Source organism: Lactuca serriola, chromosome 1 (genome assembly GCF_051521515.1).
Source record: "Lactuca serriola cultivar US96UC23 chromosome 1, Lser_US96UC23_V15, whole genome shotgun sequence".
In the NCBI taxonomy this organism is placed as follows: Eukaryota; Viridiplantae; Streptophyta; class Magnoliopsida; order Asterales; family Asteraceae; genus Lactuca; species Lactuca serriola.
The window spans coordinates 38501781-38520782 of NC_136408.1; positions in this window are offsets into that span (position 1 = coordinate 38501781).

The following is a 19002-nucleotide window of genomic DNA, read 5'->3' on the forward strand; positions in this document are numbered from 1 at the left end:
ATCTGGACACACCATTTCTAGTCATCCAAAAAGAGGAGGACTGATACACTCCGCATTGATCCCACACTCTACCCCAGGATGAGACCTATTCGTCATTTTGCTTAATTCAAACTAAGGACCCTTTGTAAGCCTTATTTTCATAACTAAACAAGACTATAGTTAAAGGCATTCTACTTCCAGTACAAATCATAATCAAGCAGTACTATTATAATTATACAAATAGCCACAAAGTATAATTAATACAATTAGCATTTAATAAATACTATTATTAAATTATGCTCTTGAAAGTAACTACGTACTCACCTGACAAGAGTAGGTGATTTGAGGTTAGGGAAGTGTTTCTCCTAACACCTTATCCTTTCAATATACCTAGATTTAGATAGTGCTAAGTCTTAATCTAGTTTCACATTTCTTGTGACTATAATAATGATAGTTTATATTCCTCAACAATCCCAATGTATACATCAAGATCTATCAAGTAAGGAATAACCAGGTAGGATCATATCAGAGCTAGGGTCCGCTTGGTATACAAAGTATACTGTTTGGAAATCTCACTTTAAACACCTCACTAAATTCAGCCTAGACATCACTCTCGTAAGTAGATCAATCAGTATTTTGACTTAGATTATTGATAAATATTACTTATAGGTTCATAATAACGATTATGAGTATAAATATAAGTTACACTTAAAACATAGTAAGTGCAGCTTAACTTACAAGAATATTAACGAAAACAGGAAAATTGTGCGAGTGAAACTCTAAACCGAAAGCTTCTAACTTCCAGGATTCCTGGTGCCCAAGAGCCTCACTAAAAGACTCTAATTGCTAAGAATTTTCGGACTTATATCCCATAGAAATGTAGAGAGATGGATTGGAATGTTGTGTGGAAGTGAAGAGCTTGAAGCATCTATTTATAGCCATAATTCTAACGAGGCATGTCGCACTTATAGAGGTGTGCACCACACCGTTCCTCTAATCTTGTGAAACGTATTGAACAACTACTGGACCACGCCCCTACCTTTTAGAAGCATACGTCACGCAACCATCCTACTCGTGGCGTTTCTCGAAAAAACCTTCAGAAAAATCATATCTTTCTCATACAAGCTTCATTTTCGACATTCAATATATGCACATGTAGCTATCGATGAGTACTACAACTTTCGTTTAAACTATGTTGGCTAATTCTCACTTTATTTTTTAAAGTTATATTTTTAACAGACTTCGACTGTTAAAGTCTGTATAAAAATCATAACTCTCTCATCCGACCTTCGTTCTTGAATGTATTTATATTGACGTATTCCTATTCACGAGATCTTCGATTCTTGTTTAGATTGTTTTTCCTAACAATTGACCAATTTTAATTTCGGTTTCAGTGTCGGACATTGTTACGCTAAAACTTCAAAAAAACATAACTTTATCATACGAAGTCAGATTTAGTCACTCTTTATATACACGAGTTCGCTTTTTCTATAACTACGATTTTTGTTTAGATTATTTATCCTAAATAATCTTTTATTTTTAATTTCTATTTTATCCTTATTTATTAAGTTTCAAATTAGCTTTTTGTACAGATATTATTCACACGTAATATGTATAAAGTTCACATAAACATTCATACACACACACACACCTATATATATATATATATATATATATATATATATATATATATATATATATATATATATAATAAATGAATATCTGCACGTTGCGTATAATATAATAGTATATTTGAAATATTTACAAATATATGTTTCTTAAATATATCAATGACATTGTTGTCAGCTCTTATATAATAAATCGTATAATAAATTGGTATAAACATTGTTTTTTTAATTGAATCACAATGTAAACATCTGTTATAATTCTATTATCTAAAATGTCTCAATGGCCTCTATCTGCAGGTTACTCATGAATAAAATTAAATATAATATATGGTTTAATGATATTTATAGTTGTTGTTATGATTAATTAATTTAAAAATAAGTTATTTATTTAAGATTTTGATTTCTATCATTGTAATTATTTAAAACATCAAACATTGTTTTTTTAAAGGTAACAATATCATTTTTGTATATATTGTTATTTTAACTATTGTTGCTGTAAGTTATTTAAAATAACGTATTTGTAAACTCTTAATTATTTTAATTTGGTCTAAGAAATTTAATTTTTCTAAAATTTATTTGATGAATATTGTTAGTTTTTTTAATTTTAATTATTTAAAACAACAAACATTGTTTTCGTTTTTAATGATATTATAATTTTTAATTTAATATTACTTTTAACTATTCTTATTGTTAGTTATTTTTAGCTAGTTATTTGAAAATTATTTATGATTAATTTTAAAAAGTAGCTTCATTATTTTTTTTTGTTAATTTATGATTACAATTTAGGGTTAACACTATAATTTATAACTTTTAACTATTTATAAAATAGTCTCTCAATTGTTTTTCAAGTTTAACTCCAATTTTGATTTAAGTTAACCGCTTAATATTATATTGAAATTAATAATTTAATTTTTTTTGTATAAAATCATAAATTATACAAATGTTGTGACTTTAAAATGACAATTGCTCACATACGATAGGATATCTAAACTAATAAGTTAACTATAATATGTACAAAGCTAATGTCATAATTTTATAAATAGAAGTAAAATATCATATTTTAATATTGTAGTTTAGTTTATTTATGATTAGAATTTAGCTTTGCATTAATTTAACATTGTTAACCATTTTATAATCATTATTAGAAATAAATTGAAAAGTTATAGAGGTTTCAAATGCATGTGGTGCAAGTAATAAGTTTATATCATTGGTTATTTCTAATATTAATTGATGATTTTATAGATTGTTTTATGTTGTATAAGTTGTATATCAAACGTATATCGATTTCTATTTATATCAAATAACAAAGTAGTATGAAAAAATAAATACTATAACTTCTTATTATTTAATAGACCATTTTAAGTTGTGCAATTATATATAAAACATATGTTTATTTGTATATAAAACAAATAAGAAATAATATGGAAGAATACTAGAACTTTTAACAACATAAAAATATTACAACATTTAGTATAACATTTACATCAAACAAAACTTATTAAACACTTATAAATCATTTAAAAGGAATGCTTAGAAATCAACATACATTTGATATATAGAAATATTGTTACGAAACAATCACGTTGAAATAACCATTGATGCGACAAAACTCATTTTTCAATTTTCTTCATATTTGAATCACAAATATTTTCAAGCATATTTTGATCAAAACTTATTTATATATTACAAATATAGCTATAGTATGTATAAATAAGTGGAAAAAAACATTGAACATTAATAATCATAACTTAAAGAAAAAAAACTCTTGAATTTAGTTGAAAATAAAAAGGCATGACTAATTATATTAAATTTGGAATCAAAACTACATTTAAAATAGAAAACTCTTGAATTGTAATAGGAGTTTCAAACACATGAGTTGTATGCAATGATGTAATATAAATATTGACAATTATATGTTATAATAACAATATAATTAGAATTTATCATTACAATAATGATTTTTACAGTAAGTTGTAACCAATTTTATAATTATTTTTTGTATACGATAAGATTCATATAATAAGTTGTGTTTGAATTTAACTAAATGGAGTTTTTAATTTAATAATAATTATAGGTAATTTGAAATGATTTTCGAAATAATTTATTTAAGTATTTTTATTTCATTTATTATTATTATTATTATTATTATTATTATTTCAAATAGCAATCATCTTTTAATATAATATAATCTATTTTGTAATTTTACTTTATTTTAAACTATTATTAATTTTACTTAGTTAAAAACTACTTGTTTGAAAAAAAATCATTTTTTCTCGTACTTCAGTATCGTACTTTTACTTTTGTTGTTAAAGCTATTAAATATTGGAAGATAACGAAGGGTCCAAGTATAATAGTGATTTGAAATTCAAAGTTATAGTAATTGTTAAGTACTAAGACCAATCTTTAAAAAAAAAAAACATATTAAGAGCAGGGTTAGGGAATGGAGGGTGTTACACGTAAAGTATATTTTTATCACTTATATTTTCTTATAAAAGTATTAATATTTTCTTTATTTTTACTTTAACTTTACGGTGAAGAACGAATAGGAAAAAAGAAATTGAATAATGTAATAAAATATAATAAAGTACTTATTTTTATTACTATAAAAACATTTAAAAAATGGATGCATGCATATAAACTTTACGAGAACATAATGAATGCATTTTTATAACACATAAATAATCTTTGATTTTCAACAATAAAGTCATATCATATTGAAAATCATTCATTCTAATTCGTCATTATCACCAACAATTTGGAATAATAATTGTAAACTCCTTTTATCAAAATCAATTATGAAAAGTTCCATTGATGTTATTTACAAAAAATAAACGATAGAAACTAACATAATATATAACTAATAGTATAAAATACATGTTGAATAATGTTCACTTGGATAGAAAACTAGATTGTCTTAACATAAAAGAGAAAGATGACATAAAGATACATACACGTTAACAAAGTTAATTGCTCTAACCGATAAATAGCTTAAATTTTGATTTATCAAAATCTCATGAGATGTAATTATCAGTCCCACTTCATCATCTTGTGATTATAAAAAGATTCATACAACATAAAATTAAAAAAAATTGTCTCAAGTATACCTTTACACACATACCCAAATTTGAAGCTTGGTTAATATATATAAAACTTTACATGCACCAAATTTGCATTTACTTGCATTTACATTGTAAAAGTTTGTAAGATCCTGAAACGGATCTTACCAGTGATTAAACAATACACAATCGATAATAATAAAGAACATAGTAGAAAAAAGAATCTAAACAAGCTTGCACACACTTCTATTAGCAAAAACGTCAGGTACAACTTGTAGAATATTAGCCGGAACTCTGTGGCATCAACAACCATTAAACGACCTAGCACACCTCTATTTATAATGGACCTGGGCCGGCCTAGGGTTTTCGGCCGTAAATAGGCTTACGGCCGTAAACTCATAGCTGGCCGTAAACTCATATCTAGACTACCAAAAATGTGTATTTAAACAAAAGAACCTAGTACAATGAAAGCCTAGACCAAACCATTAATTAGACCCTTCAATATCCCCTTTGGTTTGGTGCTAGCTTGAAGTTAATCTTTGTTGAACACCACCACATCTGCCTGCCCCATTGCCCCGTTCCACATGCACTTGTTGATAATCTCGGCAACCATTGACGTGTACTCTTTTGCTGCTTCTTCAAAAAGTTCCTCGGCAACTACTATTTGAAAAGCACTCATGTGATGAATGTCCCACCTCCCGAACTGGAACAAATCGCTTCGATCATACAGACGAATGCACCCATTTTTAAGCTTTATAACAACAGACACCGTAGTCTCGTTGAATACCCAATACTCCATGGAGCTTAGAGATCCATCTGGGTAACTTTGAAGCATTGGGATTTGTTTGACCTGATTGGTTGCAGACCACATCACCACTTGAAGAGGATGACCAGTCTTGGGATCGATGACATCAGGGTAGTGATTGATAACAGACTCAACAATCTTCATCGAGGGAAAACCCTTTTTCACCTGGTCTTCTAGAAAATGTTTGAACTGAGGTGCCTGTGGATTATCCGAGGGATTTGAAAAAGGAGATCGTGTCAGTTCTGATAAATCCACCCTAGTCCATGAATTGAAATCATGACTATCTTTATAGAGCTCGGTGTTGCCACTCTTTCTTCGAACAATCCACACATTAAGAGGATCATGAAATCCCCAAGAAATGATCCTCGATCTATCACCATACGTATCTCTAAAGCGAACAGCTCCAAGATCCGTAACAGTGATTTTTGCTTGATCCGCAGGTACATTCTTGTCAGAAATCCTCTTGAACAAGAGTTGTCCCTTCTCAGCAGCTTCATCTTGTCTATCACGCATGATTGCCTTAACATGGGGAGTATGAACGGGCTCCTCTTCGAAACGATTAACAACCCGCGAAGTCTGAGCGGTTGGCATGGTAACAGGAAAAGCTTGAGTATGTAGATTGATCCTATACTCATCTGCAGATGTTTGGTATTTGTCACCAAGATCACTTTCAAGCTTTTTCTTCAACTCAAAATAACTGGAGGTCAGAAGATTGAAATGATCTTGGAGCTCATAGATTTTCTTGGTCTTTGTTGCCCTATCTTCTTGGAGATTAGAAACTTGAATCTTTAAATTTGTATTCTCACTCAAGAGATCTTCAACTCGAATGCTGAGCTAAATGTTTTTCTGATCCAGTACATTCACTCTCTTCTGAAGTTCATCAATCACAGAGTCATCTTCTCTTGACTGACCTTCTTTAAAAGCAATTCCTTTGCCCTTAGAAGAAGGTGCAGCGGTTTGTTCTTGAGCAAGATACAAGGCTAAACGCACAGAGGCCTCATCAAGATCTGCCCTTGGAGGAGAAAACCCTGGTGGAACAGAGGAGCCACCGGTTTCAAAAATGGTACTAGGGCCTTCACGCAAAGGTTCTGTAGTTACAATAGCAGAAGTGGTAGTTGAAGTAATTGGCAAGCCTTGAGACAAGCTAGAATCTAGAGGTCCGAACCTAGGTTCTCGTCGTCTTCTTTTGGATGGAGGCTGTGAGGTCTTCATCTGCTGAGTTATCACCCTGAAGTAGTTCAGATGTAGGCGAAGCAATGTCAAGGGGAGGAATCCCTGACACGGTCACCATTGGAGTTGTAGAGACAACCACTTGTTCTGAAGTTATGGGTGTTAATTCGAGAGTGTCTTCTGATTCCCTTCTCTCCGTTGTCGTGTTAGCAACATCACTAAGATTATCAAGCAACGAGTTGAGGTTGACATTTGATAGAAAGTCATCATTAGTTCCAAAATTAGTTGGAATCTCATCTCTATCGAAACCTGTGAGATCAAGGTCTTCATATTGATTAGGCTTGGCAGTATTCTTTGAAGACCCTTCATTGTAATCTCCTTCAACTTGAACTGTTTGTAGGTCATGCTCCTCGGCTACTGACACAACAGGAGCAACAGTCTCTTCCTCTTCTTGATCTGATACGGAGATCACATCTCCTTCCGAGATCACCTTTTTCTGAAGAAGTGTGCTCTGATGATATCTTGTCTGAAGATCCGTGAGACTCGGTTGCTTCATTCGGCTCAGTGAATCGTCCAAATTTAACCAATGGATACAGTCCTTGAAAGATCACCTTCCCTTTGCGGTTTTTTTTAATGATCCCAATAGTGTGAGGGCCCAAGGACTTCATATAGAGCGTTTCTCCCTCCTTTACCAAGTCAGGAAATTGTTTATTGATGAAGAGCTGAACGAACCGAGGGTACATTAGGAAGGTATCCCGAATGGTGGCATTAATGTTGACCACAAACCCGTCCCGGATAAACCTAGAAAAGTTGAAGCCGATCCCCGCAACAAGAGAAACAATAGCGCCGGTGTTTCTCAGGGATATTTCATCTGCACCGGACCTTCTGTCGGAGATGCAGCTCACGAACACGTGGGCTAGAAATCTCCAATAGGGCGGCAAAAGCTTCTTCATTGTAGGAGGAGAATCACCTACATACCCCATCTTCTTTAAAATTCCCTGAGCGTCTTCAATACCAATTTCAGTAGTGAAGCTCGGTAGGTCGTTGATCAGCAATGTCTCTCTCACGAACGACTCATCGATCACAATTTTGCATCCTTGCACAACTGCATATACTGTCACTGCTCCATCATCGTCTCTTGTCATCTTGGCAGTCTGCCAGAACTCTCTGATAAACTTCTGATAAACGACGGTGTTCATGGTGATGGCGGAGGCCAGACAACATTCCCTTGGTCCGTGAATCGTCGATTTAAATTCTCCATGTGCCACCGTAGGATCTGCCTGTACTATCGCCAGATTGTGCATGTCTGCAAACTTTAGAGCTGCCATTTGATCTGCACTAAAACATGCCAAATGAGAAACGAAAGACATTTAAGCAATGAACAATATGTATTTTTATTATTAAATCGATTTTTAATTTTAGCCCAAAATCATAAATTATTTTAATCAAAAACAATTTTACAGTCAACATAGGGTTTACGGTCAAACTTGTGTTTGCGGCCGTAAACCCATGGCCTTAAGCTAAAGGCAGTAAACTGAGTTTACGACCGTAAACTCCTGGCCGTGAACTTGGGCAGTAAACTGAGTTTAGGGTCATAAGCTCCTGGCCGTAAGCTTGGTCCGTAAGTTTGGGCCGTAAACTCCGACAATTTGTTTTTCGTCGATTTTGGCCTCAAAACTCATCGATTTCATAAAGCGAATGCATTTCCTTGGTCGGAATCCCCTTAACTACAAGATGACTGGAGAAAATTCACAAAATCTAACAATTTTTTTTGAAGTTGAGAGAGAACAAGGGGTGTTTGCGGTCGGAATCAGAAAGAATGAGGAGTTTCCGGCTGTAAACTCCTATAAATATCCTTGACCTCTTTACCTGCTTTCCACACTGTGTAAGGCACAGTCCATTTTTTTTTAAATTTTCAAAAATAATACTTTGAAAATTTTGAAAATTAAAAACAAGACTAAAATAAAAATAAAAATAAAAATTTAACAGGAATAATAATAAAAAAAATATTTCCAAATTTTTGACATACACAAAGATAAAGTAAAATAAAAAATAAAAAAATTAAAATAAATAAGAATAAAAAATAAAATAAAATAAAATAAAATAAAATAAAATTTAAGACAAAATAGACTAAACTTTATCTACACGAACACTAAATATTAATTTTGTGACTTTGGGATCAAAGTTTTTAGACAGCCTTAGTCTACTTGTCAGTACCTTCATCTTCATGTCTATGTCTGATCGATCGTCGGTATTGTGGTCCACTTAAACACGAAAAATTTGTGACAATTTTGGACAAACTAAGAATGACAAGACATTATGATTCTATATTCTCAGATAGATTTCCTAGGGACCATTTAGCTGACGACAACCAGAGATATTGTTGTCCACCTAAATTGAGCAGTGAGATCTACAGATAATCTGTATGTGTTCAATTTTAATTGTATCAGAACATGTTTCCCGCTTCCTGATATGCTCCAGTAATCAAGAATTTCCAGAATACTCCTTACACCGGGTGAGCAGACAATTATTAAGAGAGAAGATAGATTTAGAATGCATATGTTATACACCCAGGTCGGATCTCTTCCAATCACGCAGAGGATCAAACATATGACTAACTGAAGTTTCAGAGGGATTGAGAAAAAGAATGATGCATATATTATGTACCAGGTCGGATTGTGAGTCACGCAGAGGAGACAGTATATGACTAACAGATAGAAAGAATTGCATAGATAGAAGATGCAGAGAGATAGAGTTGCATATGTTACAGTCCAGGTCGGATCTCTCGATCACGCAGAGGAGACAACATATGGCTAACATACAGAAAGAATGAAAATAACTTTCTACAGACCTAATTTATCAAAATTCCTCAGTCACCCCATCGATATCGGAATTAAGGACAAAATCCGCACATCAAGGAAAAGTGAATCCACAGTTCTAGATACAGGTTCTTTTAGTGTGACCGGTAGATTCCCATGTATATCTCCCTGCTCAACCTATCCGAGCATCATATTGTCAGGAAAAACGGATCTAACTAGTTCAATATTTGTCGACTACTTGAATTTCTTAAGTTTAAATCTCCTTAGTCAAGTCCATTTAAAATCTTTCGTTCCTACCAGCGCATCGAGTACAAAGCGTAGACAATTCAATTTAGGTACGTTACGTAGATTCAGATTGCCCGTTATCACTTGATAATATCACTTCCCATCACAACACCTACAAACAAAACTGTCAGCAATATTTTTAATTTTCCGGATTTTTTATTGTTTTTGGATTTTTGATTATTGCTCCCCTAAATTTGTGCATGGGTGAGAATGAAAGCAAAAGAAAATAAGATGCGCAAATTTAAACTAACCTAAAAAAAACAAAAATAAATTTAAAATTTAATAAGAGTTAAGAAAACTTAAAAAAAAAATAAAACAGAAAAACTTAATCCTCAAAACGAATCATTTTCAGAAATCCCACGAGCACATCGAAGCGAGCTTTGTTAAAAGGCTTAGTGAACAGATCCGCTACATTATTAGCAGTGGGAACCTGTTCCAGCCGGAGTAGTGAACGTTCATAACAATCTCTGATGAAATAATTTTAATATCGATGTGCTTGGTTTTAGAATGTTGCACAAGATTTTTGGCAATTTGAATTGCGGCCTCATTATCACAGTAAATGGGGGTTTCTAAGTAATTCAAACCGTAGTCCAACAGCTGATGTTGGATCCATATAACTTGAGAACAACAGGCAGATGCAACAACGTATTCTGCCTCCGCTGTTGAAGTTGAGACAGTGGGTTGCTTCTTGCACTGCCATGACATTAGCCTGTCACCAAGATATCGACACCCTCCTGAAGTAGATTTCCTGTCAAGCTCATAGCCTCCATAATTACTGTCAGCAGAAGCATATAAATCAAATTCAGAATTCTTCGGATACCAAAGACCCAATTTTGGGCTGCCTTTGATATACCTAAAAATTCTTTTGACAACATTAAGATGTGAAAGTTTAGGATTAGCCTGATAACGTGCGCATTGAAAAACTAAAAACATAATGTCTGGACGACTTGCAGTAAGATACATCAATGATCCAATCATCAATCTGTAGAGAGTTTGATCTACGGAATCGCCATCAGTATCTGGAGTCAGAAGAGGTCTTTCAGTCATTGGCGTCGATGCAGATTTAGCATCGTGAAACCCGAACTTCTCAAGAATATCCTCCACATACTTGGCTTGATGTAGCAGGATTCAGGTTGAATTTTGTTTGACCTGAAGCCCCAAAAACATGGTCATTTCCCCCAACGAACTCATCTCAAACCTCTTTTTCATAACACCTTCGAATTCCTTGCAAAGCTGCGGACTGGTCGACCCAAAAATAATGTTGTCAAGATAGATTTGAACCAGAATCTGATCATTACTGACATGCTTGATAAACAAAGTTTGATCGATAGTGTCACGAGAGTATCCATGCTCGAGCAAGTGCTTTGTTAGAGTCACATACCACGCTCGAGGAGCTTGATGTAGCCCATACAATGCCTTGTCCAACTTGTAGACATGATTAGGAAACTTCGAGTCAATGAACCCAGGGGGCTAATCAACGTAGATTTTTTCCTTCACTTTGCCGTACAAGAAGGTTGTCTTGACATCCATTTGGTAAACGGTGAAGTTCATGTAAAAGGCATATGCAAGGAAGATACGAATAGCCTCCAAGCGAGCTACTTGAGCATAAACTTCAGTGTAATCAAGACCCTCGACTTGTCGAAACCTACGAACCACCAATCTAGCTTTATTTCGCACTATAACCCCTGAATCATCCTGCTTGTATTAATAGACCCATCGTGTGTCAAGAGACTTTTTGCCCTTTGGCAACTCAACCAACTTCCAAACCCCGAGTTTTTAAAATTGATGTAATTCTTCATGCATTGCATCTACCCAGCTGGGCTCATTCAGAGCCATTTCAACATTCTTGGGCTCTATTTGAGAGATAAAGCAAGAGTAAAGACAGGTATTGACATCTCCACTCTGACTTCCCGTTTTAACGTTGTCGCCCAGCTGACCAATGATGTTTTCGATCGGATGATCGCGTTGAATCCTTGAGGGTATCTCTTGGCTGATATCATTAAACGAGGAAGAAAGATTGTGAATATTGACACCTCCTTCATTTGCTGATTGAGCTGCGCCGAACGGCTTTGCTACAAACTCATTTGAAATGTTTTCAGGAAAAAGTAGTTCCATAAAGGTTGAAGTAACAGCGGAAGCATCTTTAGAGATGAACTCTCTTTCTATAGGAGTGAGTGGTGTAGTTTCAGCATCAGGAGTATCATTCCGAGCTGGAGATTTTGGACTGTCATGTTGTACAGATGACTCCCCCTCAGGCGAAGTAGAGGACTCCCCCTCATGCGAAGCAGAGGACTCTCACTCAGGCTATGAAGAGGATACCGTTGGGGGTCTGTAGACAACTTCTTCGTCTTCGTCTTCAGAAACATTCTTTGAACCAGTGACAGCTCCAGATGAGCTATCCGAAAACACATTTATGGATTTGAAAAGCGATGTGTAATCGAACAACCAATCTGGACCCACTCAAGCATCTGTCTCATTTTCTTCCAACCAGCACACGTCATAAGATTCCACAATCTGCTTTGTCTTCTTATTGTAGACCCTATACGTGGTGTGAGCAGCATACCCTACAAAGTAACAATCATCGGCTTTGGCATTAAACTTCGGGTTGGTCTCTAGGTGAAGAAGGGTGCAAGGGCAGCTAAATACATGGAAATGACTGACTGAAGGCTTGTGACCATATAGAATCTCATACGGAGTCTTCATCTGAGCTTTGTTAATCAACACACGATTTTGAACGTAGCAAGCAGTGTTTATCGCCTCAGCCCAAAAGAAAACTGGTAATTTGGACTCACACAACATCGTCCTTGTAGCAACTTTTAAAGTTCTGTTTCACCTCTCAGCAACACCATTTTGTTGAGGGGTGTGAGAGGAGCTGTATTGACGCATAATACCCTTTTCTACGGAAAAATGATCGAGAACAGAATTCTTGAACTTTGTTCCGTTGTCGGTACGAAGCGCCTTCACCCAGTTGTTAGTTTGGTTCTCAATCAGCATAATGAATTGCTTAATTAGATCAGCAACTCCAGCTTTGTTGGATAGAAAGAAAACCCACGTAAAACGAGAGAAATCATCAATCACAACCAGACAATATGAATTTATGTTAATACTGAGAACGTTGACTGGTCCAAACAAATTCATATGTAGCAATTGAAGCACCTGACTGATTGAGTTAACCTGTTTTGGTAGGTGTGGTTTTCTGTGATGCTTACCTTGGGCACATGAGACATACTTTTCAAAAGTTATAAAGTCTTTGATAGGCAAACCACAGACCATCTCATTCTTTGCATGACGATTCAAGTTCTTGGCGTTAGCATGACCGAGTCTTCGGTGCCATAGCATTGCATTTTGTTCTGATATCCTTGAAAAGATACACGTAACTTGTTCTGGAAGATTGTTATTCATATCAATGATGTAAGCATTCCCATCCCTTTTAGATTTTACAAGAATCCACTCTTCTGGGATGACAAAGTGTGACATCCCCATTTTCCATGGCCAGAAAAGACCGATTTTGTTTATGCTTTGTTAAAAATCAGAGTACTTCTTTTCATAAAAATGTTGCGGAATTTGTTCCCAGAAAACACGATAAATACGTTATCAAAACATTTTCAAAGAAACGTATTTTATTCATTTTAAAACGTTTGGGATGTCATCGTCAATACCGAAACATAAGCATAAACAGAACTTGCATTCATTTACACTAGTGATCTATATCTCCTTAATTTCTCAGTGTAATGTCACTTTGTATCGACACCTGTGATATAAATAAACTGAGTGGGTCAGGTTGGGAAACCTGGTGAGTACATAGGGTTTTCAACCCATAATAATATAATTATTTTGTTTAAAAAATCAAGCAATAAACTCAATTACCCAACCCCATTATCTTCTTTATTCTTAAGGATCTACCCTAAGAATCAACTATTTCTTGTTCACTCATTCCTAAGGATCGTCCTAAGGAATCGGAACGAAGTTCATCGTTGCCACGGTTTACACAACGGGCACTAAGTCTGCATAGTTGCCAAGGTTTAGGCATCAAGTCTGCATGATCACCAAGGTTTAGGTATCAAGTCTGCATGATCACCGGGGTTTAGGCATCAAGTATGCATGATCACCAGGGTTTAGGTATCAACTCTGCATGATCACCCAGGTTTAGAGTACACCGGGTGAACACATCGTTCACAACACCTACAGGTTGCGAGCATGCTAGTGTTCCACTGGACTGTCTAGAATAGTCCGTGGTTGTCATCCATACTCTGCTGAATGACGTTTGGGAAAAGGCTTCTCACATCGTCCACTTCTCACCCTCACCTCGTGGTCTATAACACCTCTCAACTCATCATCCAACTCAAATTCCATCTATTACAACTACCCATGTTTTTTACCCCAACATTATCATAGATATAAAATACATATACAGTTTAAATCATTTAAAACATGTATAAAATCGTTCATCCAACATAGACAGCAATTATTCAGATAATATGCACACATAGCACGTAATTTATATAAAATACTTCATAACTATGTGTAAGATGAAAGTAACTATGCACTCACTTGATTAGGTGGTGACTCGGCACTCGGATTGCACTTCGTTACTCTTAAAAATAATTTTCCTCGACAAAACCTAGTATCATTACCACTAGAGTTTAGTCTAACGTTAACCACGACTAATTAATAGTCTAGCTATTATTATTATTATTATTATTATTATTATTATTATTATTATTATTATTATTATTATTATTATTATTATTGTATAAGCGTTAAACAACACCCTATATAACTCATAATAATAGTGCAAATAATTATTTTAAGGTCCTAATAACATCACTATATTGAAACATAAGCTATACTAAAGATAGGTTAGGCGTAGCTCACCTACAGCGGGTTTTCTCGAAAACCGGGCTTCGCTGGAGCAGCGTTCCCGAGCCAAAAGGCTCTTTTCTCGGGACTCCGGGAGCCTCGGGGCTTCCTTCGAGTGCTAGGGGTTTTACCTAGACTTTAGGGGGCTTAAGGGGAGCTAGAGAGAGAGAGTTTAGAGAGAGAAAGTGGAAGAGGAAAGGTGTGAGAATGAATGGAACCCGAAACATCTATTTATAGTGTGAAATCCTGATGGACTCGCCGAGTAGGAGGACCTACTCTCCGAGTTGGGCCATGTGGCAGCCTTCTGGTGGTGCCACGTCACCCCCTATCGCGTATCAGCCTTCAAACTTAGAAAAATCATAACTCTCGCATACGAGCTTCGTTTTTGACATTATTTTTTTAACGCGTAGGTAAAATCAAGATCTACAACTTTCATTTAGAATCCGTCGACTAATTCTTGACCGATCTCAAATTTAACTGTAGGAGGCGTTTAGACTGTTAAATGACCGCGAAGAATTCGTAACTCCTTCATACAGACTCCGTTTTTGTCTATATTTTTACCGTTGAGTTCCTATTAATGAGATCTTCAACTCTCATTTAGATCGCATAAGCCAAAAACCGCTCAAACTAAAATTCGAGTTTCGGGCCGTGCACTGCTAAGCCGAATCTTAGAAAAATCATAACTTCCTCATACGAAGTCAGATTTGGGCGTTCTTTTTATGGATGTTCTCGGTTTAATGTATACTACAACTTTGGTTTAGATCACCAAGGCTAAAAAGTCCTCCAACGTAAATTCACTATTTACGTCTCCCGGTGCCGTGCCGGTTTTGTCGAAAAACTTCGACGGGCCATAACTTCTTCGTTATAACTCGGATTTCGGCGTTCTTTATATGTACGGAAACCTTGAGACATATTCTACAACTTGGTTAAGAATATTTATTATATATAATATTTTGCCGAAAAGTCGTTTTCGACCGCTATTATCTCTAAATTGACTAGCCCGGATCTACGAGCGTTACACAAAGCCTGGCTTGAGAATCATGCATTCCTTATTAGTGAAATGTGTAGAATAGCCTTGGTCGCATTTCTGAGACACACTCAACAAAATATGCTTCAATTCGGGAGCAAAGTTGACATTCTCGAAACTTAACACCCCCTTTGTGACGGTTCCTCTTTGAGTGATCTTGCCACCTTCTCCACCCGCAAAGGAAATATATCCCCCATTAAAAGATTAAATGTTGTTCAGTTGGGCGATATCTCCTGTCATATGCCGGGAGCAGCTGCTGTCGACGAACCAAGGTCTGACGACACTCCCCTGCAACTGTCCTTGCAAAATGTGCAGGTTCATTTAGATTTGGGAACCAAGGTCATTACTTTCCTGGGTTGTCCCGATGCCTTTTCAGATTTATCATTATTTAATAACTTTCCAGAGGACACAGATGATGGATTGGAGGCTAGTTTGGGAAACCATTGATAATTAGGTTTTCTAACAGTCCCGGGTGGTTTTGAAATAGGATTTTTATCAGTTTGCTTGGAGCATTTAGGTTTTCTACCAAAATTGGTTGAAGACCCATTGCTGCTTCTTGACGAAACCGACCTTGGCTTTGCCTTGTTCGGTTTTGGCAAACTGTTTGGGACTTTGTTGTGAATGATCTTTTTATGCTTTCGAAAGACAGTCCGTTTTCTACTACGATCGTCCTTCCAATCATCATTCCGAGAACGAGTTCTAGAGGAATTTCTAGTTAAAGACCTTCCTCTGAATTCGTTCTCTCCTCTTGGTGACTCAAAATGTACAAACATTCTATTAGGACAATTCCTAGCTATATGACCACCAATACCACAATTGAAACAAATCTGTTTGTTATTGTTAAAACTTGTACTACATTTTTCAGATTTGTTTTCCATACTAACACCCTTGCTTTTCTCACATGAACATGAACAAGAATTAGGTTGTGAGACAAGTGAGGGTGCATCAGATGGAGAAACTTGTGAAACTGGTGGTTTTTCATTATTATCATCACAAACATTAGAATTGTCAACCACATCATCAACCACTTTAAAACCATTCAAAACAGTATCAGAAGGTGCAGAAACATCACAAAAAACATTGTCACTTGCAACATCAGAAAAATTAAAGTCTTTATTTAAAACTAAAACTTCAGGTTCAGAGTCAGTTTTATTTTCAAAAACATATCCTTCAACTTCGTGCTTTGACTGATTTAAGGATTGATCTGCAAGAGAAGTAGAAATGTTAGTATTTTCAACATTAATAAATCCTCCCAAAACAAAACCATATGGCTTGCTATAAACCATGGATGGTTCATATTGGCAACTACCTAACTTGATACATCAAATTTTCGAAAATCAAAATCAACAGTTTCAAATTTGCCCTTTAATGTTTCAATTTCAATCACTAACTCAGCGTTCTGAAGTCTTCTAAAGTCCTTTATTTTAGATTCTAACTGGGCCTTAAGACGTTTTTGTCCTTTTCTAAGTTGGTAACCCTCATACCTAAGGTCCTCTACTTCTATACGTAGGGTTTCAATTTCCTCATGAAGAATTTTAACATAATCAATACAAGCTTGAGAGCATGAAGGCAAACTTATCTTACTTTTCTTCGGTTCAGAAGTAGAAGATACCATCAATGCAAACTGCAGCTCCATCATTTGATCTTCAGCTGCAACACTCTCTGCGGAAGCTTCATCACCGACTTGAGCCAAATGAGCATTTTCAGGTCTTGATATATTCAGGGCTTGCATCTGATCCTCCCAGTCAAATGACTGAGCAACCATGGCCTTCTCACTGTTGACCTGAGCACCGCTTCGATTGTTCCCTACTGCAACCATTGTCCGGTCATTATTCAACCTTTTATCCGGCTGCGGGCACTCACGAGCAAAATGCCATGGCTCGTGGCAGTTGAAACAACGCAGCTTTCCTTTGCTGAACCCTACCTTTTTGTCAGCACTCATCCCCCAGTTGTTCTTCCCGGTCTTCTTTGCAAACTGTTTCTCCCTGAAAATTGCCATGGTAATTTGCCATGTGATATCCATTTCTTCTACGTCTTCAGGGTGAATTTGATCAAGATCAGCAAATGACAATTGGGGCGGAAGATCTTCAGCTACAAGTGCATCGTAGCAGTTAATAAGCCCTGTAGCAAGAGCAAGATTTTCATCACCCTCCTTTCCATTTGATGAGGTAGCCACATTAGAGGGAGAAGCAGCTTGAGTAGCCACAAATGATTGGTTCTGAGAGAATGGCATTATGCAGCAGGAAGTGAAGTAGCTGATGGAGAGGAAAAAGACTGAATCTCAGCTTGCTGAGCAGCAAAGGGTTGACCTGCAGAAGGAAAAGTGAAAGATGAAAGAGCATTGTTAGAAGAGATCCCAAGGTTTGCAGTTGAGTATGAATTCACATGATTTATCTCCCGCTGTTTGTCATCAATATCATTGGCCTTGATGACTGCCATCACTTCAGCAAGAGAGAGACGGCTTAGATCCTTAGTTTTCTTGATAACAACTACATTCATGTCCCATAACTTTGGGAGAGCATTAAATAGCTTCTTGTTTATTTCAGACTTGGTGTAAAAAATCCTGGCTACAGTCATCTCAGTGGTGAGAGTTGTGAATCGTTGAAGCTGCGCCTCCAGGGTCTCACCAGGAATGTAATTGAACATGTTGAACCTTTGACGCAGCATGTCCTGACGACTCCCCTTCATATCTTCATTCCCTTCATATACTTCAATTAGGGCTTCCCACAAAGCCTTTGCTGAAGTATACTCCCTAAAACCTTGAGCTATATCCGGAGATAGGGCCATGGTTAGAATGACCAAAGCCCTTTCTTGCTCTTGAATCTTCTCAAAGTCTTCATCCGTGTAATTCTCAATTTTTTTGTCAACCACTTGCCCTGCAACAGTGGTGGTTATTCTGACAAGATCTTTTATGATGCTTCTCCAGATTTTGAAGTCCTTCATTTTGATGTACTTCTCAATCTTGTACTTCCATTCAGGGAAACCTTCAGCGGACAACAGTCTTGGAATTCGAGTGGTTGTGCCCATTACAGAATCCAGATCATGGTGGTGTGTTTGACTTTGTGAATCCATTTAATACTAATTAGAAATTAAGTTATTAATTAAAAAGAATTTGAGTTTCCGGTCAAACAATAGTTCACGGTCAAAACAATGTTTGCGGCCGTAAACTCTGTTTACGGTCAGGAGTTTACGGTCGTAAAGAGTTTGCGGTTTAAGTTTACGGTCTAAGAGTCCAAGTTTCCGGTTGTTGAAGAATCCTTATTCACGGCCTAAGAACCAAGCCTACGGTTCAAGAACAGACAGGAGTTTGCGGCCGTAATCTGTGTTTGCGGCCGTAATCTGTGTTTACGGCCGTAAGCTCTAGCCATAATCT